Source organism: Coregonus lavaretus (assembly GCF_964263955.1).
Source record: "Coregonus lavaretus genome assembly, chromosome: 40".
NCBI lineage: Eukaryota > Metazoa > Chordata > Actinopteri > Salmoniformes > Salmonidae > Coregonus > Coregonus lavaretus.
In genome coordinates, this window is record NC_140027.1 from 1,604,394 (window position 1) to 1,631,971 (window position 27,578).

The window sequence follows — 27,578 nt, forward strand, 5'->3', positions numbered from 1 at the left end:
GGTTTTCACACACTGTTGCTGGTATTTTGACCCATTCCTCCATGCAGATCTCCTCTAGAGCAGTGATGTTTTGGGGCTGTCGCTGGGCAACACGGACTTTCAACTCCCTCCAAAGATTTTCTATGGGGTTGAGATCTGGAGACTGGCTAGGCCACTCCAGGACCTTGAAATGCTTCTTACGAAGCCACTCCTTCGTTGCCCGGGCGGTGTGTTTGGGATCATTGTCATGCTGAAAGACCCAGCCACGTTTCATCTTCAATGCCCTTGCTGATGGAAGGAGGTTTTCACTCAAAATCTCACGATACATGGCCCCATTCATTCTTTCCTTTACACGGATCAGTCGTCCTGGTCCCTTTGCAGATAAAAAGCCCCAAAGCATGATGTTTCCACCCCCATGCTTCACAGTTGGTATGGTGTTCTTTGGATGCAACTCAGCATTCTTTGTCCTCCAAACACGGTGAGTTGAGTTTTTACCAAAAAGTTCTATTTTGGTTTCATCTGACCATATGACATTCTCCCAATCCTCTTCTGGATCATCCAAATGCACTCTAGCAAACTTCAGACAGGCCTGGACATGTACTGGCTTAAGCAGGGGGACACGTCTGGCACTGCAGGATATGAGTCCCTGGCGGCGTAGTGTGTTACTGATGGTAGGCTTTGTTACTTTGGTCCCAGCTCTCTGCAGGTCATTCACTAGGTCCCCCTGTGTGGTTCTGGGATTTTTGCTCACCGTTCTTGTGATCATTTTGACCCCACGGGGTGAGATCTTGCGTGGAGCCCCAGATCGAGGGAGATTATCAGTGGTCTTGTATGTCTTCCATTTCCTAATAATTGCTCCCACAGTTGATTTCTTCAAACCAAGCTGCTTACCTATTGCAGATTCAGTCTTCCCAGCCTGGTGCAGGTCTACAATTTTGTTTCTGGTGTCCTTTGACAGCTCTTTGGTGTTGGCCATAGTGGAGTTTGGAGTGTGACTGTTTGAGGTTGTGGACAGGTGTCTTTTATACTGATAACAAGTTCAAACAGGTGCCATTAATACAGGTAACGAGTGGAGGACAGAGGAGCCTCTTAAAGAAGAAGTTACAGGTCTTTGTGAGCCAGAAATCTTGCTTGTTTGTAGGTGACCAAATACTTATTTTCCACCATAATTTGCAAATAAATTCATTAAAAATCCTACAATGTGATTTTCTGGAATTGTTTTTCTCAATTTGTCTGTCATAGTTGACGTGTACCTATGATGAAAATTACAGGCCTCTCTCATCTTTTTAAGTGGGAGAACTTGCACAATTGGTGGCTGACTAAATACTTTTTTCCCCCATTGTAGCTGTGTCACGCCCTGACCTTTAATGCCTGTTGTTTCTTGTTTGTTTGGTCAGGGTGTTCATTCTATGTTTTGTATATCTATGTTGGCTGGGTGTGGTTCCCAATCAGAGGCAGCTGTCGATCGTTGTCTCTGATTGGGGATCATACATAGGCAGCCATTTTGCCTACCTTTAGTTGTGGGATCTTGTTTCTGGTTTGGCTTGTTTATGTGTAGCCCATTAGAACGTCACATCACGTCACGTTACGTTGCTTTTGTTGTTTTGTTGGTGTTTCTATAATAAACGACTATGTACGCATACCACGCTGCACCTTGGTCCAATCCTTTACACGACAAACGTGACAGAAGATCCCACCACCAACGGACCAAGCAGCGTGCCCAGGAGGAGCAAACACCCTGGACACAGGTGTGGAAGACATTGTGGTCTTGGGAGGATATATTTGCTGGTAAAGGACCCTGGGCGAAGGTAGAAGCCCAGGTAGGAGAGGATCAACGGCGACGCCAACGGTGCCGACCGCTAAGGAAGCCTGAGAGGCAACCCCAATAAAAATATTTGGGGGGGCACACGGGGTGGTTCGCTAAGCAGCAGGAGGCTCGGAGAGACCTGCAGATTAGCACTCTGACAGAAGAGACAACCACCTTACGGGGGCTGATCACGAAGATAGAGCAGGAGAGCTCCCTTAGGGAGAAGGAGTCAATGGTTGCACAGAGAGAGGAGCTGGCCAGGCAACAAGAGAAGCAGAGAGAGGAATTAACCCCCCAGCAGCAGAGAGCTCAGTCTTTAGAGCAGAGGTTAGCAGAGCCAACTTCCCGCACTCGCTTTGAGGAGCGTGTGACCGTGCAGGCACCAGGCTATGAGCCGGCTTTACGCACTGTGCCGCCAGTGCACCTTCACAGACCGGTAAAGCCCGTGCCTGCTCCCCGCACCAGACCAGTGGTGCGTGTCCCCAGCCCGGTATGGCTGGTGCCAGAGTAGTCCGCTCCACCGGTGCCAAGTCCAGTTCCGGTCAACTGCTCCACTCCTGTGCCAGAGCAGTCCGCTCCACCGGTGTTAGTCCAGCTCCGGTCAGCTGCTCCAGTCCAGAGCCAGAGCAGTCCGCTCCACCGGGGTCCAGTTCAGCTCCGGTCAGCGGCTCCACTCCAGTGCCAGAGCAGTCTGCTCTACCGGTGCCTAGTCCAGCCCCGGTCAGCTGCTCCAGTCCAGAGCCAGAGCTCTGAGGGTCCAGACAGGGCTTGGTGCATCGTGGGAGGACTGAGAGGGGAAGCATCACGCCAAGATCCAGACCGGACCAGGGGTGCAACGGGGAGGAAGAAAGGGAGAGGACGTCACGCCCGGAGCCGGAGTCGCCGCCGAGGCTAGATGCCCACCCGAGGTTTTGCGGCCGGAGTCCGCACCTTTGGGGGGGGGTACTGTCACGCCCTGACCTTTAATGCCTGTTGTTTCTTGTTGGTTTGGTCAGGGTGTACATTCTATGTTTTGTATATCTATGTTGGCCGGGTGTGGTTCCCAATAAGAGGCAGCTGTCGATCGTTGTCTCTGATTGGGGATCATACTTAGGCAGCCATTTTGCCTACCTTTAGTTGTGGGATCTTGTTTCTGGTTTGGCTTGTTTATGTGTAGCCCATTAGAACTTTACGTTACGTTGCTTTTGTTGTTTTGTTCGGTGTTTCTATAATAAACGACTACGTACGCATACCACGCTGCTCCTTGGTCCAATCCTTTACACGACGAACGTGACAAGCTGTCTGTTTCCTGCGTCTATGCTGACAGAAATCAGACTGGTCACAAAACCAGTCTCCTTTTCCTTTAATCGTCTCCCTTTAATTGCGTCCTTGTCAACCGTCTGCCACTGTTGTGTCTACAGTACAACGCTGGCCGTTAAAACTGTTAAACTGCCACCTCCACGTGACACCCACTCACAAATAGAGAGAGAGAGGTGTCATGGCTCCTTGCCTCCTTAGTCAAACTGTCTACCTACGATAACCCATCCAGGATGGAAGTGTGATGGGGGTAAACCTGACGACTGTGCTTTAAATAAGACCCATACTGCAGCAGACATTGAGGGCCTCCAGTCGTATCACACTTCCTGAGGGGCCTCAGGGGCCCTTCCAGTATTATAGTATGTCTCTGGCCTGATTCAAACACAAAAGTATGGAATTTCTTGTGGAATAATGGTGTCTCATCCCTCCAATAGAGTTCCAGAAACTTGTAGAATCTATGCCAAGGTGCATTTAAGCTGTTCTGGTGGCTCGTGCTGGCCCAGCGCCCTATTAAGACGCTTTATGTTGGTGTTTCCTTTATTTTGGCAGTTACCTGTATGCGTGTGTGTGGAAACATCTATGTAGGCAAAACAACAACGTCCAGCACTCTAGTAATATTAAATATAGACTGATGTACGCATGTGGATCCATCTACATAGACAAAACAAACAACACAACAACTTTCAGCACAGTAGCGCTAGTATGATAAACGATCACTGAGAAACCAGACTTCCCTCGGTACATGCACTCGGTCTCCCCGCAGACAGCCTTTTACAATCTTTCAATGTGCATGAATGAAGTTTAGAAATATTAGAAATATGGATCCACTGCTGAATCAGAGAATCAGAGGCTCTGAATAGGGGGGAAATGGGGGGGGGGGGGGGGGGGGGTGTTGGCAGAGAGCTAATACACACACACATGCACACACACGCACACACCGCTATGCTAACAGAAAGGAGCAGCATCATCATGACCATTACATTACCTAAATCATTTACATTTACATTTTAGTCATTTAGCAGACGCTCTTATCCAGAGCAACTTACAGTTAGTGAGTGCATACATTATTTTTTTATTTAATTTTTCATACTGACCCCCCGTGGGAATCAAACCCACAACCCTGGCGTTCATGCTCTACCAACTGAGCTACATCCCTGCCGGCCATTCCCTCCCCTACCCTGGACGACGCTGGGCCAATTGTGTGCCGCCCCATGGCCCCAAATCATCTAGCTAACACTCCCTCCCTCCATCCCTCCATCTCTTCCTCCCTCCCTCCTACCACTCACTCATCCAAAAGCTATTTATAGCTCTGAGTAAGTAGGGAATCAGGTGGTTCATCATTGGGTTGTCGTTGATTTGTAGGCCTACCACTGAGTATTAATTATGTTAGGCAAGTTAGGATGTTCTGTAATATTCAGTGTTGAAGTTCATACCTCTGGGAGATGGATTGAATCAAAAACCTAATACTAAATGGTTAAATTTAACTTGACTGGGAGTTAAAGAAAAACGTTTTGATTGAAGGAAAGATTTTCCAGATTGAATCCAACTGACACTCAAATTACTGCCATTAGGCTAAAGTGGGAAACATATTTTTTTATTCCAGTGAAGAATATAATATATTTGAGAGAGAGAAAGACTGAGAAAGATAAAGTGAGATCATACTAATGAGGGGCAATTAATTATTTGACGAGACCAGGGAGAAGAGTAAAAGACTGTTGCTTTCACTCAGTCTCTCTGTTCCCTGTTGAGCTCAAAGTACTTTGTGAATGATTCCTCTCTTAGAGTCTTTGAGGCCACTGGGCTTCTGAAGCCCAACACTCCAGGGTATGTGACAACAATACTTGGGACTCCTACAAAGTACTTTGGTCAAAATCCGAACTGGTTCTCTAGCAAATTAGTAAGAATGTCTCACCCAATGTTCAAGAATGACCTTTTTCCCTTTATTCAGATTACAACCTCTCACTTTCAGTTATTTGAAAAGGAAATAATCTCCCAAATATCACTATTTCTAAAACAAGCCATAGAAAGTTGGTTGCAATTTCAATTGAATCCTCCAGAAACAACAGAACAAATAATGCAACAAATACTGTGGTTAAACTCAAATATACTAATTGATAAAAAAACATTATTTTTTAAAAAAAGTTTTAAAAAAGGTATAATCTTCGAAAATGATATCATAGGTAGGACTGGTGGAGTTATGTCACACATGCAGCTAACAAAAACATATGGAAATGTCTGCTCTACCCAAAATTACAACCAAATAATTGCAGCATTACCGCAAAAATGGAAGAGGAAAGTGGAAGGGGGAAAAAGTAAGGAACTTGTCTGTCGGCCATGCATTAAAGAACATAATTGGTTAAATAAAATTGTGATAAATAAAAAAGTATACTAGTTTCATTTAAGGACCAAAGGATTGACAGGCATCCCATATAGATTGCAAAATAGTTGGGGAGAGATTTTTGACGTACTGATTCCATGGCATAGTGTTTATGAACTGATACGCAAAACGACGCTGGATTCAAAACATCAAATTTTTCAATTTAAATTATTATACAAAATTCTTGCTACCAATAGAATATTTATATGGGGGATACAATCTTCCCAGCTCTGCAGATTTTGCTGCAAAAAGACAGAATCATTAGATCATTTGTTTTGGTACTGTCCATTTGTGGCTTGTTTTTGGACACAGGTCCAGGAATGGCTAAAGGATTGCAATATTTACCTGGAGCTAACCCTGCAGATAGCACTACTGGGTGATCTGAAAAGTCATAGTCAATCGATCAATAATATCATAATACTTTTAGCAAAAATGTTTATTTTCAATTTACAATCTGTAGAAACAATGAGAATAGAAGCGTTCAGAACTTTTGTAAAACATCACAGTACAGTTGAAAAATATATGGCAAATAGAAATCCAATATGGATGGTGTTAAGAGATAGATGGGAGGTGTTGAAGGATGGGACTAATAACAACTAACAACAACTAATAACAACAATATAACTAATGTAAAGGATACTTTGTCCATAATAAGTATATAGGTTATAGGCTTTTGTGAAAGAGCACAGTTAGAAAAATATGGCATATAGAAGCAAAGGAGAGGTTGAGGGTAGAGGAAGTTCAGGAGTAAAAACAAACAAAATAGAATTATAGTAAAATTGACTGTGTCCATAAAATGTATGTAGTATGTATAAGCTGGAAGTAGAGGCCTAAGCATTGTTGTTGACTAGTTTACTCCAATTATGGAAGGGGTGATGGGGTTGGAAAGTAATAAAGGGAAATATATTTTTTTAAAGGATATGTATATATATATATATATATATATATATATATATATATATATATATATATATATATATATATATATATGTGTGTATGTATTTATATGTATGTATGTATGTATGTATATATGTATGTGTATGTATGTATATACAGTTGAAGTAATGCTTGTGTCTCTAGCTCCGACAGTGCAGTAATATCTAACAAGTAATATCTAACAATTTCACAACATATACCCAATACACACAAATCTAAGTAAGGAATGGAATTTAAGAATATATACATATATGGAAAAGCAATGAAAGAGCGGCATGGACTAAGATACAGTAGAATATTATAGAATACAGTATATACATATGAGATGAGTAATGCAAGATATACAGTTGAAGTCGGAAGTTTACATACACCTTAGCCAAATACATTTAAACTCAGTTTTTCACAATTCCTGACATTTAATCCTAGTAAAAACTCCCTGTCTTAGGTCAGTTAGGATCACCACTTTATTTTAAGAATGTGAAATGTCAGAATAATTGTAGAGAGAATGATTTGTTTTAACTTTTATTTCTTTCATCACATTCCCAGTGGGTCAGAAGTTTACATACACTCAATTAGTATTTGGTAGCATTGCCTTTAAATTGTTTAACTTGGGTCAAACGTGTCGGGTATCCTTCCACAAGCTTCCCACAATAAGTTGGGTGAATTTTGGCCCATTCCTCTTGACAGAGCTGGTGTAACTGAGTCAGGTTTGTAGGCCTCCTTGCTCGCACACGCTTTTTCAGTTCTGCCCACAAATTTTCTATAGGATTGAGGTCAGGGCTTTGTGATGGCCACTCCAATACCTTGACTTTGTTGTCCTTAAGCCATTTTGGCACAACTTTGGAAGTATACTTGGGGTCATTGTCCATTTGGAAGACCCATTTGCGACCAAGCTTTAACATCCTGACTGATCTCTTGAGATGATGCTTCAATATATCCACATAATTTTCCTTCCTCATGATGCCATCTATTTTGTGAAGTGTACCAGTCCCTCCTGCAGCAAAGCACCCCCACAGCATGATGCTGCCACCCCCATGCTTCACGGTTGGGATGGTTTTCTTCGGCTTGCAAGCGACCCCCTTTTTCCTCCAAACATAACGATGGTCATTATGGCCAAACAGTTCTATTTTTGTTTCATCAGACCAGAGGACATTTCTCCAAAAAGTACAATCTTTGTCCCCATGTGCAGTTGCAAACTGTAGTCTTGCTTTTTTATGGCGGTTTTGGAGCAGTGGCTTCTTCCTTGCTGAGCGGCCTTTCAGGTTATGTCGATATAGGACTCATTTTACTGTGGATATAGATACTTTTGTAGCTGTTTCCTCCAGCATCTTCACAAGGTCCTTTGCTGTTGTTCTGCGATTGAGTTGCACTTTTCGCACCAAAGTACGTTAATCTCTAGGAGACAGAACACGTCTCCTTCCTGAGCGGTATGACGGCTGCGTGGTCCCATGGTGTTTATACCTGCGTACTATTGTTTGTACAGATTAACGTGGTACCTTCAGGCGTTTGGAAATTGCTCCCAAGGATGAACCTTTTCTGAAGTCTTGGTCTATTTCTTTTGATTTTCCCATGATGTCAAGCAAAGAGTCACTGAATTTGAAGCTAGGCCTTGAAATACATCCACAGGAACACCTCCAATTGACTCAAATGATGTCAATTAGCCTATCAGAAGCTTCTAAAGCCATGACATAATTTTCTGGAATTTTCCTAGCTGTTTAAAGGCACAGTCAACTTAGTGTATGTAAACTTTTGACCCACTGGAATTGTGATACAGTGAATTATAAGTGAAATAATCTGTCTGTAAACAATTGACAGAAAAATTACTTGTGTCATGCACAAAGTAGATGTCCTAACCGACTTGCCAAAATGATAGTTTGTGGAGTGGTTGAAAAACAAGTTTTAATGATTCCAACCTAAGTGTATGTCAACTTCCTACTTCAACTGTATATACACTGTATATATATATATATATATATATATATATATATATATATATATATATATATATATATATTTGCCAGAAAAAAATAATATGGGGGATTGGAAGTGATGCAGACAATTACATTGATGGAAGTTACAATCTATCTGCAATATTAAAGCTGATCTACCCCCTATAAAAATTTAAAAATACAATAAAAAAAAGGACTTTGGTCAAAATTATATCTGCAGTCTTTTTCAGAGGAACTCAGAGGAATAGTCTGTCTCTTCCCCAAAAATATTATTAAAGTGAAATTTTGAAGCGATACATATAGCATAACTTCAGTTTACAATAGTTTGTGATTAGCACATGCATGCATACCCAGAGGGTTAAACTAGTTACAACAAATTAATGGAAAACTGGATTGGCGTCATTTCAACCAATCCCCTCCCTCCAGACACACACACAATGTGAACACTTATCTCGTACAGGTCCAGCATCTGGTGGCCCCCCGCAGGCCCCAGGTGGTCTTGACGTTCTCTATGGCCAGGATGAAGAGGATGCCCCAGGAGTCGGAGAGGTACTGACCTGGTGCTCGTCTCTGCTGATGATGTGGAGATTCAGGTGGCTGAGGATTGTGGGTTGGAGAGTTTAGAGGATTTTTCAAGAGATAATGGATCACATGGGTTGGGGTTGTCCCAAGCAATGCTCAGTGGCCTGTCTTAGGAAAGTCATCCTATACGATACCAGCGCCTCGGCAAGCAAACACTCAAGCTGTTAGCCTTTGCAGTCCAAAGTGTTACAAACCTGTAATTAGAGCACAGGCTTCGGAGGCTATCAGGATAGGAAAACACATTTCTGAAACAAAAGTGTGATTGCCCTACCGTCAGCACTAGGGAGCAATTTATTTAATCCACTTCCTCTTTCGTAAATCCATTAATCGAGAATGTATCCACAAAACAAGCTGCTGGCTTTCTGGGTAGGAAAACGGGGAGGCGAAATAGGCTCATTATTATATGACAGAACCAATTAGGCTTCTTGGTGTGCTACTAAGTGCACTTCAATTGGAGGGAGAGAGGGAGGGAGAGAGGGGAGGTGAGAGGGAGCGAGAGAGATGAAGATAGAGAGAGAGAGAAAAAAATAAAGGGAAGAGCAGTGGGCACAGTGAGAGCTCGCCAGAAACAGTCCCACATGCAACTGAGTTAAGAAGCTAGAAATCGATGGAGAGTAACCACGGAAGGTTTTGAACTGAAAGATTTTTCATTACCCCCTTTCACAGAATCTGTCCGGCTGTGACGCAACACGAGAAAACATTGTAGGTTTCCTGAATTGAAGATGCGGTTGGATGTTTAGGTTGAGTGGTTGTGGGTTTAGTTAGGGAGACGTATGAATGTGACCAAACATGGTTGAGGGATCTGGTAGACCACAGATCTGTATTTTCAGACCATTATTCTGGCAGAATGAAGCCAATCATGTGTAGGGCCTGGAGTTTTCCTGAAAATGTGACCTTATGAAGAAGTCTTGGTCCCGCGTAGGCTATACGTTTTTTCAAGGCATCATGTATAGGGCTAGGAGTTCTTCCCGAACCCCTGACATAGGCTACTAGAGGCTAGAGTTTTCCAGGTCAAGCCACTTGCTCAAGGGAAAACTTCTGGCTGTAATTGAAATAGTTAGGACCAGGATTTTTACCTGACCTTGTGACCTGACCTGGAAAAACTCTTGGCCCTAATTCATGTTCTAATAGAAAGAAATCGGTAACTCTCCCCTTCAAATACTTCAAATAACTAGGTAGGACTTTGGAGTTACATTTGGATGGAAAAGTTATTTATACTGGACTGGATTGGTGGGATAATTATTCCTATCTTCCTGTTTACTTTTAAATTCATGCATCCTCATTTGCACAATGTCAAAGTAAATACTATTCAGGCAGTGGGAGGGAAATTAAAACATAACCCCAAAACCGCACCAGCATTACTTAGAATTCAGAATATTAACATTTCAGATTTCTCTCTCTCGCACAAATTATGATTAATATGACATACTGGGGGACTGGTGTGGAAAAATATAAAACTCCTTAGGTTTCACATCTAAACCAGAATAGTGTGCAAATGCAGACTCAAATGAAGGTTCAAATAAAATGTTTGCATCTTTCACATATGTAATGCGAGGTGCCTTTTCTTTATACATGTGTCTCTATTGTTTTTTTGACAATATAAATTATGGAAATAGTAGAAATAAAATACCCATGCAGCATAGCAACTGGTCAAGGTTCAGAGGTGAGAATTACTATGACATAAATACCATAACATATACATATTCAGATTGCAAAATGAACAATTCCAACACTTTTTTTACAGCTTTTCTGCTACATATACATACATTTTACATAGACATATTACATATATGTTCTACATATACATTTTACATACACATTTTGTATAAACATTTTACATAGATGGTACTTTTAAATAAAGCAATCACATAAAAATAATACATTACCAAACATAAGCTCTTTAATCCCACCCCTCAGCCACTTTCAGCCCATCCCACCTATCACCATAGACCACCCTCGTTTGGTTTCCATGTGCCATACATTTTTCAATTGTGCTGTGATGTTTTACATAAATGTTGAACCTTTCTAATCATATAGTATCCACAGATTGTGAGCTAAAGATGAAAACCTTTCCTACAAGTATTATATTATTTATTGACTGACCATGGCTTTCCAAATCGCTCAACACTGCTATTTGTAAGGTTCATTTTAAGTGAATGTTGTGATTTTTTAACCATTCCTGAACCTGTGACCAGAAACAAGCTACATAGGGGCAATACCAGAATAAATTATCTTGTGATTCTGTCTCTTTCACAACAAAATCTACAGAGCTGAGATTGTTGTATGCCCCATATATATAGCATTCTGTTGGTGGCAAGAATGTTGTATAATAATTTAAATTGAAAAACTCAAAGTGTTGAATCAAGTGTTGTTTTTTGTACCAGTTCATAAACCATGTGCCATGGAATCGGTACACTGAAAATCTCTTTCCATTTATTTTCCAACCTGTATGGCGCAGCTGTCAACATTTTTGTCCTCAAATGAAACTATTTTCTATTTATGCCAATTCCTTTCAGCCAATTTGTATCTTGAGTATATAGCAAGCAAATAAGTTCCCTACCTTCTCCCTTTTCCACTTGCCTCCTCCATTTTTGTGGTAATGCTGCAATCAGTTGGTTCTGTCACGATTGTTGAGAGACGGGTCAGACCAAGGTGCAGCGTGGTATGCGTACATGTTTATTAAGACGAATAAACACTTGACAAAATAACAAAACAATGAAAATGTGAAGTCCTATGGGCTATACACACAACAAGCCTAACAGGAACACAAACACGAGTCAAGATCCCACAACTAAGGTAGGCAACCAGGCTACCTAAGTATAATAATAATAATAATATGCCATTTAGCAGACGCTTTTATCCAAAGCGACTTACAGTCATGCGTGCATATTTTTTTTGGGGGTGTATGGGTGGTCCCGGGGATCGAACCCACTACCTTGGCATTACAAGCGCCGTGCATATGATCCCCAATCAGAGACAACGCGCGACAGCTGCCTCTGATTGGGTATCACACACGGCCAAACATAGAAATAGCAAACTAGATCTACAACATAGAAATACAATAACATAGATCTCAACAGAAACTCACACCCTGACCCAACCAACAAGAGTTCTCTAGATCAGGGCGTGACAGTACCCCCCCCCCCCCTACCCCCAAAGGTGCGTACTCCGGCCGCACCAACCTGACTCATTAGGGGAGGGTCCGGGTGGGCATTCAGCCTCGGAGGCGGCTCCGGCTCCGGGCGTGACGACCTTTCCCTCTCTGCCTCCCCGTTGCAGCCCTGGTCTGGTCTGGACCACGGCGCGATGCTTCCCCTCTCCTTCCTCCCACGATGCACAGAGCCCTGTCTGGACCCTGGTGTGGGAGGCCCCGAACCTGGAGAGGGGCTGACGTCTGGGCCTGGAGTGGAGCCGCTGACCGGAGCTGAACTGGACCACGGTGGAGCGGACTACTCTGGCTCCGGAGTGGAGCCGCTGACCGGAGCTGGACTGGGCACCGGTGGAGTGGACTGCTCTGGCTCTGGAGTGGAGCCGCTGACCGGAGCTGGACTAGACACCGGTGGAGCGGACTACTCTGGCTCCGGAGTGGATCCACTGACCGGAGCTGGACTAGGCACCGGTGGAGCCGACTGCTCTGGCTCCGGACTGGAGCCGCTGACCGGAGCTGGACTGGACACCGGTGGAGCGGACTGCTCTGACTCCGGAGTGGATCCTCACCGGTGGAGCGGACTGCTCTGGTTCCGGAGTGGAACCGCTGACCGGAGCTGGACTGGGAACACGCACCACTGGTCTGGTGCGAGGAGCAGGCACGGGTCGTGCCGGACTGGAGACACGCACCACTGGTTTGGTGCGAGGAGCAGGCACGGGTCGTGCCGGACTGGAGACACGCACCACTGGTCTGGTGCGAGGAGCAGGCACAGGTCGTGCAGGACTGGAGAAACGCACCACTGGTTTGGTGCGAGGAGCAGGCACGGGCCGTGCCGGACTGGATACACGCACCACTGGTTTGGTGCGGGGAGCAGGTACGGGACGTACCGGGCTGGCAACACGCACCACTGGTTTGGTGCGGGGAGCAGGTACGGGGCGTACCGAGCTGGCGACACGCACCACTGGTTTGGTGCGGGGAGCAGCTACGGGCCGTACTGGACTGGATACGCGCACGACTGGTTTGGTGCGGGGAGCAGGTATGGGACGTACCGGGCTGGCAACACGCACCACTGGCTTGGTGCGGGGAGCAGGTACGGGGCGTACCGAGCTGGCGACACGCACCACTGGTTTGGTGCGGGGAGCAGGTACGGGCCGTACTGGACTGGATACGCGCACGACTGGTTTGGTGCGGGGAGCAGGTACGGGGCGTACCGGGCGGGCGACACGCACCACTGGTTTGGTGCGGGGAGCAGGTACGGGCCGTACCGGACTGGATACGCGCACCACTGGTTTGGTGCGGGGAGCAGGTACGGGTTGTACCTGGCTGGCGACACGCACCACTGGTTTGGTGCGGAGAGCATGTACGGGCTGTACTGGACTGGATACACGCACCACTGGTTTGGTGCGGGGAGCAGGTACGGGGCGTACCGGGCTGGCGACAGGCACCACTGGTTTGGTACGAGGAGCTGGCACAGGCTGTACCGGGCTGTGGAGGCGCACTGGAGGTCTGGAGCGTAGAGCTGGCACATCCTGTCCTGGCTGGATGCCCGCTTTTGCACGACATGTGCGGGGCGCTGGCACAGGACGCACTGGACTGTGAACGCACACTGGCTGGTAGGACTGGCGCAGGATATACTGGACCGTGGAGGCGCAGGCCGTACCGGGCTGTGGAGGCGCACTGGAGACCAGGAGCGTTGAGCCGGCACAACCCGTCCTGGCTGGATGCCCACTTTCGCACGACACGTGCGGGGCGCTGGCACAGGATGCATTGGGCTGTGAATGCGCACTGGCGACACAGTGCGTATCTCCGCATATCTTGGTTCCTCAATGAACACACGCTCCTTTTGTTGCCTGACCAGCCTCCACTACGTCCTTCTCCCAACGGGCCTCCTGCAGCGCCTCCTCTTGAAGGGAGCTCTCCTGCTCTAACCTCGCCATCAGCCCGCGTAATGTGGTGGCCTCCTCTCTTAAACTGCTGATCCGCAGGTCTTGGAGGACCTCTAAAATAGTGGCCTCCTTCTCTACAGTCAGCCCTTTCCCGGCCTCCTGCTGCCTCGTCGTCCACCCCGTGTGCCCCCCCACAAAACATTTTCTTGGGGCTGCTTCTCTGGCTTTCTTCGTGACATAGTCCTTTTAAGTCGCCGTTTCTCCTCCCTTGCTGCCTCTGTCTGCTCCCAAGGAAGGCGATCCATCCCAGCCTGGATCTCTTTCCATGTCCATGATCCCTTACCATTTAATATCTCCTCCCAAGTCCATGATTTCTGCTCCTCCTGGGCATAATGCTTGGTCCTTGTTTGGTGGGATCTTCTGTCACGATCGTTGAGAGATGGGTCAGACCAAGGTGCAATGTGGTATGTGTACATGTTTATTAAGATGAATAAACACTTGACAAAATAACAAAACAACGAAAACGTGAAGTCCTATGGGCTATACACACAACAAGCCTAACAGCAACACAAACACGAGTCAGGATCCCACAACTAAGGTAGGCAACCAGGCTACCTAAGTATGATCCCCAATCAGAGACAACGAGCGACTGTTGCCTCTGATTGGGAATCACACGCGGCCAAACATAGAAATAGCAAACTAGATCTACAACATAGAAATACAATAACATAGATCTCAACAGAAACTCACACCCTGACCCAACCAACAAGAGTTCTCTAGATCAGGGCGTGACATAACTCAACTCATTAATAAATATAATACAATTTCTAAACATTTTTTCCATAAAGAATGGTTTTCTTTTTAACCATGACATTTGTTGTAATATTTTTTCTATCTTTTCTGAAACTGAAATTGTAACCAGCTTTGTATGGCTTGTTTAAGAAAGGTCAATATTAAACTAATTTTAATGTTCAGTTAGTCGTAAATGAGAAGTTGTAATCTGTATAAAGGCAAAAAGGCCATTTTTGAACAAACCTTTCTTAATAATCTACTGAAGAACCATTTTGGGTTTAAGTATAACTTATGTATGACTGAAGCTTTTAGTGAGAGGTTTAAAGCTTTAATATTTCATAATTCTTACCCCCCAAACTCATATTCATTATATAAATAGGCACATTTAATTTAGTCTGGCTTAGCATTCCAAAGAAAATTAAATATGTTTTACTCATATGATTTTAAAAAATGAGTCGTCTGGAGTAGGCAACGCCATTAGTAAGTAAGTAAACTGTGATAGGACCAAAGAGTTAATCAATGTGATTTTCCATACATAGACAAGTATTTACCTCTCCATGGTTGCAGAATCTTATCTATTTTTGCAAACTTTCTATTGAAATTGATTGTGGTAAGTTCATTTATATTTTTTGAGATGTGAATACCAAGTATGTCTACTTCACCATCCGCCCATTTTATTGGTAAACTATAAGGTACTGTAAACACTATCTTTTAACGATCCATACGTAATATGGTACACTTGTCATAATTAGGTTTTAGTCCAGAGAGGCTAGAAAAGTGATCAAGATCTTCAATGAGACTGTGCAGGGATCCAGATTGTGGACTTAAGAAAAAACTTGAGTCATCGGCATACATTGACACTTTGTTTTTATCCCCTGGATGTCTAACCCATTGATGTTCTTTTTGGATCTAATTTTAATAGCGAGCATTTCAATGACCATAATAAATAAATATGGAGACAACGGACAGCCTTTTTTTACTCCTCTTAAAATCTCAATACTTTCCGAGAAGTAACCATTATTTACTATTTTAAATCTGGGGTTGCTGTACATAACTTTAACCCATTGTATAATAGATTCACTGAAATTAAAGTAATCCAGGCATTTATATATAAATTCTAGTCGTACTTTATCAAACGCCTTTTCAAAATCTGCTATGAAGACCAGGCCTGGTATCTTTGATGTTTCATAATGTTGAATTGTTTCAAGTAATTGTCGTATATTATCTCTAATATATCGTCCATGTAAAAAAAAACCTGTCTGATCAGGATGACCAATATCTGGTTAAACCTTTTCTATTCTATGTGCTATGCATTTCACCAGGATTTTGGCATCACAACGTTGAAGTGTAAGAGGCCTCCAGTTTTTTTAAATGGACTGGATCTTTATACTTACCACCTGGGTCCTGTTTTAGTAGTAATGAAATCAGACCTTTTGTACCTTTACTTATAGGAGTAATTAAAACATGCTAATAATGGATATTTGAGTACATAAAAAAGGTCTGATATACCCCTACTGGTATACCATCAAGCCATGGTGTTTTTTCCAGACTGAAAATATTTAATTGCCTCAAAAAGTTCCTCTTCTGTAAGTTGGCCTTCACACAGGTCTTTCTGTAAATTTGTTAATTTTACATTATTATTATTATTATTATTATTATTATTATTATTAGGAAAGAAATCCTTGCAGTTAAATTCATTCAGAGAAAATGGAGGAGACTGAAAAGAAAACATATGCTTAAAATATTTTGCTTCCTCTTTCAAAATATGATTTGGTGAATCATGGTGTCACGATCGTTTACGGACGAGAAGGACCAAGGCGCAGCGTGATATGCATTCATGTTTATTAACGACTAAACACACGACAAAACAACAAACGAAACGTGAAGTCCAAGGTAGCATACAAACAACATACCTATACGGAACAAGATCCCACAACTGACTGGTGCCAAAAGGCTGCCTAAGTATGGTCCCCAATCAGAGACAACGAGCTACAGCTGCCTCTGATTGGGAACCAAACCGGCCAACATAGATCTACACATAATAGATATTCACCATAGAAATAAACACAACACAGAAACTACACACCCTGGCTCAACATTTAAGAGTCCCCAGAGCCAGGGCGTGACAGTACCCCCCCCCCCCCCCCCCCCCCCCCCCCCCACAAATGTGCGGACTCCGACCGCTCAACCTAAACATAACAGGGTAGGGGCCGGGTGGGCATTCCGCCTCGGAGGCGGATCCGGCTCCGGGCGTGACCACCACCTATTATCCGCCTCCCTGTTGCGCCCCTGGTCTGGTCTGGAACCGCTGACTGGAGCTGGACCCGACGACGGTGGATCGAACTGCTCTGGCTCCAGAGTGGAGCCGCTGACCGGAGCTGGATCGGGCACCGGTGGAGCGGACTGCTCTGGCTCCGGAGTGGAGCCGCTGACCGGAGCTGGACTGGACCCCGGTGGAGCGGATTGCTCTGGCTCCGGAGTGGAGCAACTGGCTTGGTGCGAGGGGCAGGAACAGGCCGGGCCGGGCTGGCGACGCGCACCACTGACTTGGTGCGAGGGACAGGAACAGGTCGGACCGGGCTGGCGACGTGCACCACTGGCTTGGTGCGAGGGGCAGGAACAGGCCGGGCTGGGCTGGCGACGCGCACCACTGACTTGGTGCGAGGGACAGGAACAGGACGGACCGGGCTGGCGACGCGCACCACTACTTGGTGCGAGGGACAGGAACAGGTCGGACCGGGCTGGCGACGTGCACCACTGGCTTGGTGCGAGGGGCAGGAACAGGCCGGGCCGGGCTGGCGACGTGCACCACTGACTTGGTGCGAGGGACAGGAACAGGACGGACCGGGCTGGCGACGCGCACCACTGGCTTGATGCGAGGAGCAGGAACGGGCCGAACCGTACTGGGAACACACACCACTGGCTTAGTGCGGGAAGCAGGAACGGGCCGGACCGGACTGGCGACACGCACCACTTGATTGGTGCGAGGAGCGGGACTGGGTTCCTTCATTAACCCCCGCTCCTTCTGCTGCCTAACCAGCTCCTCTCGCCGTGCCTCTACACTTTCCTTCTGCTCCCTCTGAACCAATGGCCCCCCTAATCTGGTGGCCTCCTCTGCTAATCGGCGGAACCGCCCTATCGCGGCCTCCTGCTGCCTCGTCGTCCAAGGCGTGTGCCCCCCCAAATTTTTTGGGGGGGATTGTCTCTCCACCGTGATCAGGGCCTCCCTCCTTCTTGCCAGCCTCTCGCTCATCTCCTCCCAAGTCCATCCTCTCTCCTCATCACGCTGCTTGATCCAGGATTGGTGGGATCTTCTGTCGTGTAAGGTATGTTGTTTGTATGCTACCTTGGACTTCACGTTTCGTTTGTTGTTTTGTCGTATGTTTAGTCGTTAATAAATATGAATGCATATCACGCTGCGCCTTGGTCCTTCTCGCCGTAAACGATCGTGACACATGGATGACTCCATCATTTGTAACGAGTTTCTGTAAATTCTTTTTGGTAGCATTTCTATGTTGAAGATTCAAAAACAAAATGTAAATTTTTCACAATTTTCCATCCAAATCTTTTTATTTTTGTAATACATTTCACTTGGTCGTTTTTGTATAAGTACCTCCAATTATTTTTGTTTTTCCTCTAACCTATTTTGTGCCTCTATAGTACAGTTTCCATTACCATCTCCCTGCACTGTTATTTCCTCTATTTCCTTTATTAGTCTAATCTCTTTTGACCTAAACTGCTTTTGTTTAAATGATGAGTATTGTATTGAATGGCCTCTAAAAGTACATTTAAAAGTGTCCCATACAATAAGGGGATCTGCTGTACCTATGTTGTGCAGAAAAAAAGTAAATTATTAATTATTTTATCTTAGTTAAGAACAAGTTGTCATCAAATAGGCTTTGATTAAATGTCCAATATCCCCGTCCACGTGGACATTCCGTAAGAGTTATATGGAGGCCAATTAGATGGTGGTCCGATCGCATTCGGTCTCCTATTAATAATTATTTTAGTTTTGATGCCAGCAAGAATGAGACCAGGAAGTAATCAAGACGGCTAGCTTGACTAAGCCTCCTCCATGTATATCTCACTAGGTCAGGGTTTTTCAGCCTCCATATATCCACTAGTTCTAATGTACCCATGATATTCGTGATCTCTTTAAGTGGTAAAGGGTAAAAGTTTGTAGACTTTTTCGATCCATTGAGGTAGATTTGGATGGAAAACCGTATTATAATCTCCCACCATAATAATAGATTAATTTGTTGCTTGTGAGCTCAATAGATTATTATATATATTTTAGAAGAAGTGTGGATCATCATCATTTGGCCCACATAGATTAATTTGCCAGATCTGTTTTTGGTCCAATAGCATATTTAAATAATCCATCTTCCTTGAGGATCTGTTTCCACAGTTTGCAAAATCGGATCAACATTTTTATTAATTAGTATAAACACCCCTTTTGAGTTTCTTTGCCCATGACAAAAATATATTTATCCCAGTCCTTTTTCCACCCAACCTCATCTGTATTTGTAGAGTGAGTTTCCTGTAAACAATAGATATTATATTCTTTCTCTTTTAGCCAGGTAAAAATTTATCTTCTTTTTTAATGATCTGCTAAGCCATTACAATTGTAACTGGCTTTACTTATTTCCCCACTTACCATAATGATACCCACGTTTGAATTATACTTACCACAACCAATGTTTGTAAACTTACCATTAAAAAGCACCATGATGATTAAGTGTCCATATAGCTGTACCATAATATTTGAACTGTTAAGCATACTGTAGCTGCAACTTTGTAAACCTCCAATTGTCCTAATATTCCACCCACTAAAACCTCCTCCCATATCTAGGTCTGTTGTCACTAAGACAATCAGACCATCTCCCTGACTCATGACGTACCTTTGCGTCCTAAGGCAATCCCTTGGCGGCCAATTGGCGTAGGCCAGAGGGAAATATTTGTCCCATGAAAACATAATTCAATACTGCCACCCTTCACTAACACTTCTTGTATTTCTTCCATCATTTTATTACTGTAATCCATTCCTGTTTTTAAGGCCTCAACCTCCCCCAGTAGCCCAGGCAATAGATCCAGCTTTTTCAACTGCTCGCTCATGCTTGTAAGCAATGCTCTATCTTCTGGAGACATAGTTATAAAAACGTCCCCCTCCAATGTTAAATTTGGAATTTTAGACGGCGGCTTCCCTTCAGTTTCGCTCGCAGAGCTCGAAGAAAGGTCTTCTCTTGTTCGCTTTGATGCATCTGATTATTTTATGAGGATATCAAAAAGCTGATCAATAAGTAGTTCAAGGTTCTCTTTGTTTGTTTCGCAGTAATCAGCTAATCCTCAATTTTTATGATTAATTCATGGGACAAGCTGTGCCTACCATCCTGCCACCTGCCACGTCATCAACCACCTGGCATCTGCCGTTAATACAATGTGTCAACACAAGAATGAATCATAATTATTTATATTTTTTATGAACTACAGTTCAATTGCTCTATCATACCATTTCGTCACAACTGAGGATCAACTAGTTGTTGCATGTGGTGCTATAAAGCATGCAAATCCCCTCCCAGTCCTAGTCAAACCAAGTTGCGCGTAACACATAACACATGCCCATATAATTCAAGGCTAACTGTCACACTCTGGCTCCGGGACTTGTATTTGAGCCAGGGTGTATTCGTGTTGTTGGGGTTTGTTTTGGTTAGGTTGGGAATAGGGTGTGTTCATTTGGGTGTGTGTGGTTTTGGTTAGTTCTTGTGTAGTCATGTGACTCCCAATCGGAGGTAACGAGTGTCAGCTGTCGGCTCGTTATCTCTGATTGGGAGCCATATTTATCTGTATGTTTTCCTTTGGGTGTTGTGGGTTTTTGTTCCATGTTCTGTCAGTATTGCAGAGGACTTCACGAATCGTTCTTGTTTTGTTGTTTTGTTCCAGACTTTGAATTAATAAAGTCATGTTCGCTCAACGCGCTGCGCTTTGGTCTACTCATTTGGAAGACGTTCGTGACAGAAAAACCCACCCCCTAAGACCAAGCAGCGTGTCCAGGAGCAGGCAGCCTGGACGTGGGAGCAGATCCTGGACGGGCAGGGGTCCTGGACCTGGGAGGAAATCCTGGCCGGGATGGATCGCCGGCCATGGAGTGAGACGGTGGAGGCGCGCCGTAGAGAGGAGCTACGGCGTGATCAGGGTCGTCGTCGGACGGTCGTGAGTCAACCCCAGAAGTTTTTTAGGGGGGGGCACACGGCATGGACGACGGGGCTGACGGAGGAGAAAAGGGGGAGTATCCAGGAGGCCACCAGGCCAGGGGTACACCGCCCTGTACGTCCTGTGCGGATGCCTCACACAGAGTGTGTGAGGCTAGGCATTCAGCCAGGACGGGTGGTGGCCGCTGTTCACTCCAGGCCTCCTATCCGTCTCCACAGCCCGGTCCGGCCTGTTCCTGCCACCCGCACCAAGTCTACGGTGCGCGTCGCCAGCCCGGTCCGGCCTGTTCCTGCCACCCGCACCAAGTCTACGGTGCGCGTCGCCAGCCCGGTCCGGCCTGTTCCTGCCACCCGCACCAAGTCTGCGGTGCGCGTCGCCAGCCCGGTCCGGCCTGTTCCTGCCACCCGCACCAAGTCTACGGTGCGCGTCGCCAGCCCGGTCCGGCCTGTTCCTGCCACCCGCACGAAGTCTACGGTGCGCGTCGCCAGCCCGACCCGGCCTGTTCCTGCCACCCGCACCAAGTCTACGGTGTGCGTCGCCAGCCCGGTCCGGCCTGTTGCTGCTCCCCGCACTAGCCCTGAGATGCGTGTCCTCAGCCCGGGACCACCAGTTCCGGCACCACGCACCAGGCCTATAGTGCGTCTCGGCCGGCCAGAGTCTGCCGTCTGCCCAACGGCGCCTGAACTGCCCGTCTGCCCAACGGCGCCTGAACTGCCCGTCTGCCCAACGGCGCTTGAACTGCCCGTCTGCCCAAAGGCGCCTGAACTGCCTGTCTGCCCAACGCCGTCTGAACTGTCCGTCTGCCAAGCGCTGCATGAACTGCCCGTCTGTACTGAGCCTGCAAAGCCGCCCGTCTGCCACGAGCCTTCAGAGCCGTCTGCCAGACCGGAGCCGCTAAAGCCTTCCGCCAGACAGGAGCCGCTAGAGCCTTCCGCCAGACAGGAGCAGCCAGAGCCTTCCGCCAGACAGGATCAGCCAGAGCCTTCCGCCAGACAGGATCAGCCAGAGCCTTCCGCCAGACAGGATCAGCCAGAGCCTTCCGCCAGACAGGATCAGCCAGAGCCTTCCGCCAGACAGGATCAGCCAGAGCCTTCCGCCAGACAGGATCAGCCAGATCCGTCAGCCTGCCATGAGCAGCCAGATCCGTCAGCCAGCCATGAGCAGCCAGATCCGTCAGCCTGCCATGAGCAGCCAGATCCGTCAGCCAGCCATGAGCAGCCAGATCCGTCAGCCAGCCATGAGCAGCCAGATCCGTCAGCCAGCCATGAGCAGCCAGATCCGTCAGCCAGCCATGAGCAGCCAGATCCGTCAGCCAGCCATGAGCCGTCCAGCCAGGATCCGCCAGAGCCGTCCAGCCGGGGTCCGCCAGCCAGCCAGGATCCGCCAGAGCCAGCCAGCCAGGATCTGCCATTCAGTCCGTTGCTGCCCCTTAGTCCGGTGCTGCCCCTTAGTCTGGTGCTGCCCCTTATCCTGGTGCTGCCCCTTAGTCCGGTGCTGCCTCTTAGTCCGGTGCTGCCCCTTAATCCGGTGGGGTTAAGTTGGAGGGTGGTCAGTTGGAGGAGGCTACGGAAGCGGGTAGTGACTATGGTGGGGTGGGGACCACGACCAGAGCCAGAACCACCGCCGAAGAGGTATGCCCACCCAGCCCTCCCTTGGTTAGCCCTAGTTGAGGCGCGGTCGCAGTCCGCGCCTTTAGGGGGGGGTACTGTCACACTCTGGCTCCGGGACTTGTATTTGAGCCAGGGTGTATTCGTGTTGTTGGGGTTTGTTTTGGTTAGGTTGGGAATAGGGTGTGTTCATTTGGGTGTGTGTGGTTTTGGTTAGTTCTTGTGTAGTCATGTGACTCCCAATCGGAGGTAACGAGTGTCAGCTGTCGGCTCGTTATCTCTGATTGGGAGCCATATTTATCTGTATGTTTTCCTTTGGGTGTTGTGGGTTTTTGTTCCATGTTCTGTCAGTATTGCAGAGGACTTCACGAATCGTTCTTGTTTTGTTGTTTTGTTCCAGACTTTGAATTAATAAAGTCATGTTCACTCAACGCGCTGCGCTTTGGTCTACTCATTTGGAAGACGTTCGTGACACTAACGATGCGCATCCTATGCAATGCATCATGGTCTACATACAATATGGTACAATTTGCTCTGGATAAGAGCGTCTGCTAAATGATGTAAATGTAAATGTAAATATATTCTCCTCAGACAGAGCCTTACCTGAATAAACATATAGTCATCTTGGACCACCAGTGAGCTGATGTCGATGTATCCAGGGAAGGGGTAGTTTCTGTTGGGCTCTGAGCACGTTAGAGCCCAGCATGTTACATACTGTATACCTGCAAGATGAGGAGATAGAGATTACTGGATATCTGGATTCACCCAGCTGTGGATCATGCATCCTATTCCTGGGAACGTGAGGATGCCTGGAAACCGAGGCTATATGTCTGTTTGAATTGAACTTGAGGGCACTTTTGTAATAGACATGCAATAGAGGAGATAGTCTTAAATTTGTGACAGTATACTTACTGTGTATATGTCCAGTAACTTTGTCATTTGACCAGTATGCTGTGATTTCCATTCTATAATGGTGATCGTTTCATACCTATAGTATGTAAAGTTGTAGGTTTGTCACTATTCAACATGATCAACTATGATCATTCTCTGTGTACAGAAAACTAAACTGTCTCTGATTCCGGGGCTCTAACAACAGCAGCAGCAGATAGCTATCATAAACAATCTCACAATTTCATCTATGGAGGACCTTGGGTGGCGTTGCCGTGGCGAGTTATGGAGTTGACGCTCCCAGGGTGAGAGGGATGAGAGGGAAAGGCCATATTAATGAAGTATCATGCACTACATTTATCAGTGGGGTAATCCACTGTCACTCCTGCCGTGAAGTGACTTTAACATTAATCTGAAGACTGTTATCTCTACTTACCCGACTAAATTAATCATGTAACAATTAACTCATCAGTATCTGGGTGTCACGACTTCCTCCGAACCTGCCTCCTCTCCTTGTTCGGGCAGGCTTCGGCGTTCGTCGTCACCGGCCTTCTAGCCACTGCCGCTCCTCATCTCATCATTCCATTTGTTTTGTCTTGTTTATTACACACACCTGGTTCATATCCCCTCATCAGTACCTGTATAAGTGTTCCCTCTGCCCCCTTGTCTTTGTGTGTGATTGTTTATTGTAGAGGAGATTATAGCTCGTTGGAGCTCGTTTGTATTGTGTATCGCTGGGTTATTCACCCGTGTGCCTTATTTTCCCCAGTGTGCCGCTTGTCCGCACTGGTGTGTATTACGCATTGCTGCGTACCTCTGTTTATTGATTAAACCATTTATTCCGTGATTTCCTCTTCTGCGTCTGACTCCGTCCATCATCACCCGCTACATTGGGGCACCATGAGATCAGTTCTTTAAAGAGTTACCATCTCCCAAATTAAACTCTAAAAGGTATTTTCCTATCACATCTATAAACAATCAACTTATTAATCATAACCTCGTATCATATCATCATTCTGAACATCGTAACCTCCTTGCATCTGCAAAAACCAGAGCCTTAATTATGATTCAGTACTAAACAAATTGGTTAAATTATTTATTTACTAGCTAATTAAATGGGAACACAGGATAAAAATACACACTCTGCACCGGTTATTGACTGGAGAAAACCGGTCCCTAGCAGAGACACTTAACCTTGATACATTCAGAAACTACTCTCACCTACAGTGATTACATACTTGGCATACGAACCGCCGCCCGCTTTGAGTATGAAATCATGAATGTATTTACGTGAAATGTCTTAGTTTGCCAGGGATCTCTCGGTGAACCGGGCCGCCCTGGAAAGGGAGTTGGGCCTTCTCGCGGCACACTTGTAAGGCTCTAATTGTCCAAACAGGTTCCAACAAGTCTTCTACTGTTGTTCTCTTCTTCGCAGTTGTCCGGTCTCCGATGACTTGTCGTGTAGTCCTGAACAGAACTACAGAGTTGATTTTCCTTCCATTCGCTCTTGAAGATGCTTCTTTGAAAATAGGCTAGCCAGCCGTAACGATGATTCCCAGTGGGGTAATGGGCATAACAAACAGGATGGCCTGAGCAGAGTAATAGAATGGGCCTACTTAAATTCACTTTCGAAGATACCTTACTTAGGACAGCTAATCAGCCGTACCAGTAATTGTTCGGGAGGGGAGTTTATTCTCTCCACCTCGTGTTGAGATTCAAAGTTCCAACCATTTTAAACGTGTAGCTGCCGCATTCACGTTTTCTGGTCTAATGTGTTAATTCGTAACCTGTCTTTTACACACTCTGCTCGAAAGGGGGCGGTTCCGTCAGGCTGACACGCTTTCTGACCTCACTTTGGGCAATGACTACTAACTGTGCCAAGTTATGAAAAACTATTATCTCATATAAGTTCTCAAATCACATCCCTCTCTTAACAAAAACACTTTAATCATTTTTCATATTATATGCACAACGTATAGGATGGAAACTTCGTACATGTAGTAGGTATACTTTCCAAGTTACAGTATTTCCTTTATAACATTTCTATGACATCCCAAAATAACAAACCAAATGACGTTAGTGTCCAATAGATCGCCTCCGACCATTCACCACATTCTACGTTAAAGTGTTAAAGTTTCAGCGGAAAAAAGTATGTTGAACAAAGACATTCCTTTGGGGGATCTTGAAAGGGAGAGCCTGGCCTTCTTTGTTGATTTACAACAGTGTGTGAGCTGTTAACCCCCCTCTACAGGTGAGAGGAGGTCTGATTGAAGTTATTGATTGCAATCCTGATCTGACCTATTTGGATTCTCGTGGACAGTCATGACACTCCCCTGGGACACGATGCTCTAAACCCAGGGTGGAATTTATTCCTTGACAGACTCTCACTCTCTTCTATCGTTCAAGGGCTGATAATTGGACTGCAAATGTGGGGGCCTTTCTCTGCTGTGCGTGCGTGTGTGTGTGTGTGTGTGTGTGTGTGTGTGTGTGTGTGTGTCTCAACAATGATGACAATAAAATAGGAACGCCTTTCCATATGAGGAAGTTCTCCCCAGATATCTGTCACAAAATCTCACATTACCCTTAGCATCACCCACAGCAACAAACAGACGCTGTGGGTTTGTTATTCTACCAAGAAGTGGTATCTGTCACAAAATAGTAAATATGCAGCAACCTAAATATGGTATTTATTTTGTCAGGCACTGTACACCGGCAAGGCTGTGCCATATAATTCAAGTTAGAGTCACTGTACTGTGTATCAACGTATTATATAATTTTATTGGGTATAGCGGATTACCTTGGACAGATATGGCGTTCCTATAGTGTGATGCATGTCATTCCTGATGGTGTTAGACTGATCAACTCATTGTTTGTAAGCATGGCTTGAGGGGCCCGGGGTACTAATACTGAGGGCCAGAGTTTAAAGTCCTTGCAGGGGTTGGATCGAGGATGAATCGAGCAAATCGTTTAGGATATGTGATGAAAAGTAGACCCCGGATTTATGCAAGTTAATGTGGATATAGCTGGCGGTAGCTCGACACACACACACACACACACAGCATCCCCTACATCTCTAGGAAGGAAAGCAATGACGCAGAATAAATAAAGAGCTACATTTGTGATGAGTGTGCACTTCCTGAGAATGGGGAGGGCCACTGCCGTTGGCCGTTGGGGGGGGCGTGATTAGATGAGAGGCCACCAAGTCCTGGGTGCTCTATTACTCATGCCACCGGGCACAACATATTATACTGTATCTTCCTATTTTATGTATAGTGCCTTCAGAAAGTATTCACACCCCTGGACTTTTTCCACATTTTGTTGTGTTGCAAAGTGGGATTAAAATGGATTTAATTGTAATTTTTAGTTAACAATATACAAAAAAGACTCTGTAAGGTCAAAGTCAAAGTGGAAGAAAAATGCAAAAAAAAAAATATATATATAAATATATATGGAAAATAAAACCCTAATATATCTTGATTAGATAAGTATTCAACCCCCTGAGTCAATACCTGTTCGAATCGCCTTTGGCAGAGATTACAGCTGTGAGTCTTTCTGGGTAAGTCTCGAAGAGATTTGCACACCTGGATTGTACAATATTTGCCCATTATTCTTAAAAAAATTCTTCAAGCTCTGTCAAGTTGGTTGTTGATCATTGCTAGACAGTGATTTTCAAGTCTTGCCATATACTTTCAAGCCATCAAAACTGTAACTAGGCCACTTAGGAACATTCACTGTCGTCTTGGTAAGCAACTCCAGTGTATATTTGGCCTTGTATTTTAGGTAATTTTTGTGCTGAAAGGTGAATTTGTCTCCCATTGACTGTTGAAAAGCAGACTGAACCACGTTTTCCTCTAGGATTTTTAGCCTGTTCTTAGCTCTATTCCGTTTCTTTCTATCCCCCCCCCCCCCCTCCTTGCCGATGACAAGCATACCCATAACATGATGCAGCCACCACAATGCTTGAAAATATGAGTGGTACTCAGTGATGTGTTCTGTTGGATTTGCACCAAACATAACACTTTGCATTCAGGACAGAAAGTTCATTTCTTTGCCACATTTTTTACAGCATTAAGTTAGTGCCTTATTGCAAACAAGATGCATGTTTTGGAATATTTTTATTC

At 45.4% G+C, this 27,578-nt stretch overlaps 1 pseudogene across 1 annotated transcript in view; it reads right to left on the reverse strand.

The window, feature by feature from the left end:
- LOC311113344 (VPS10 domain-containing receptor SorCS3-like) overlaps nt 1-27,578 on the reverse strand; it is a 304,152-nt pseudogene that overhangs the window by 33,791 nt on the left and 242,783 nt on the right. The window contains exons 3-4 of the transcript in view: nt 20,139-20,175; nt 8,792-8,941 (exon numbers count right to left, since the gene is read on the reverse strand). The product of the transcript in view is annotated as a VPS10 domain-containing receptor SorCS3-like (transcript). The remainder of the gene's footprint in view (nt 1-8,791; nt 8,942-20,138; nt 20,176-27,578) is intronic.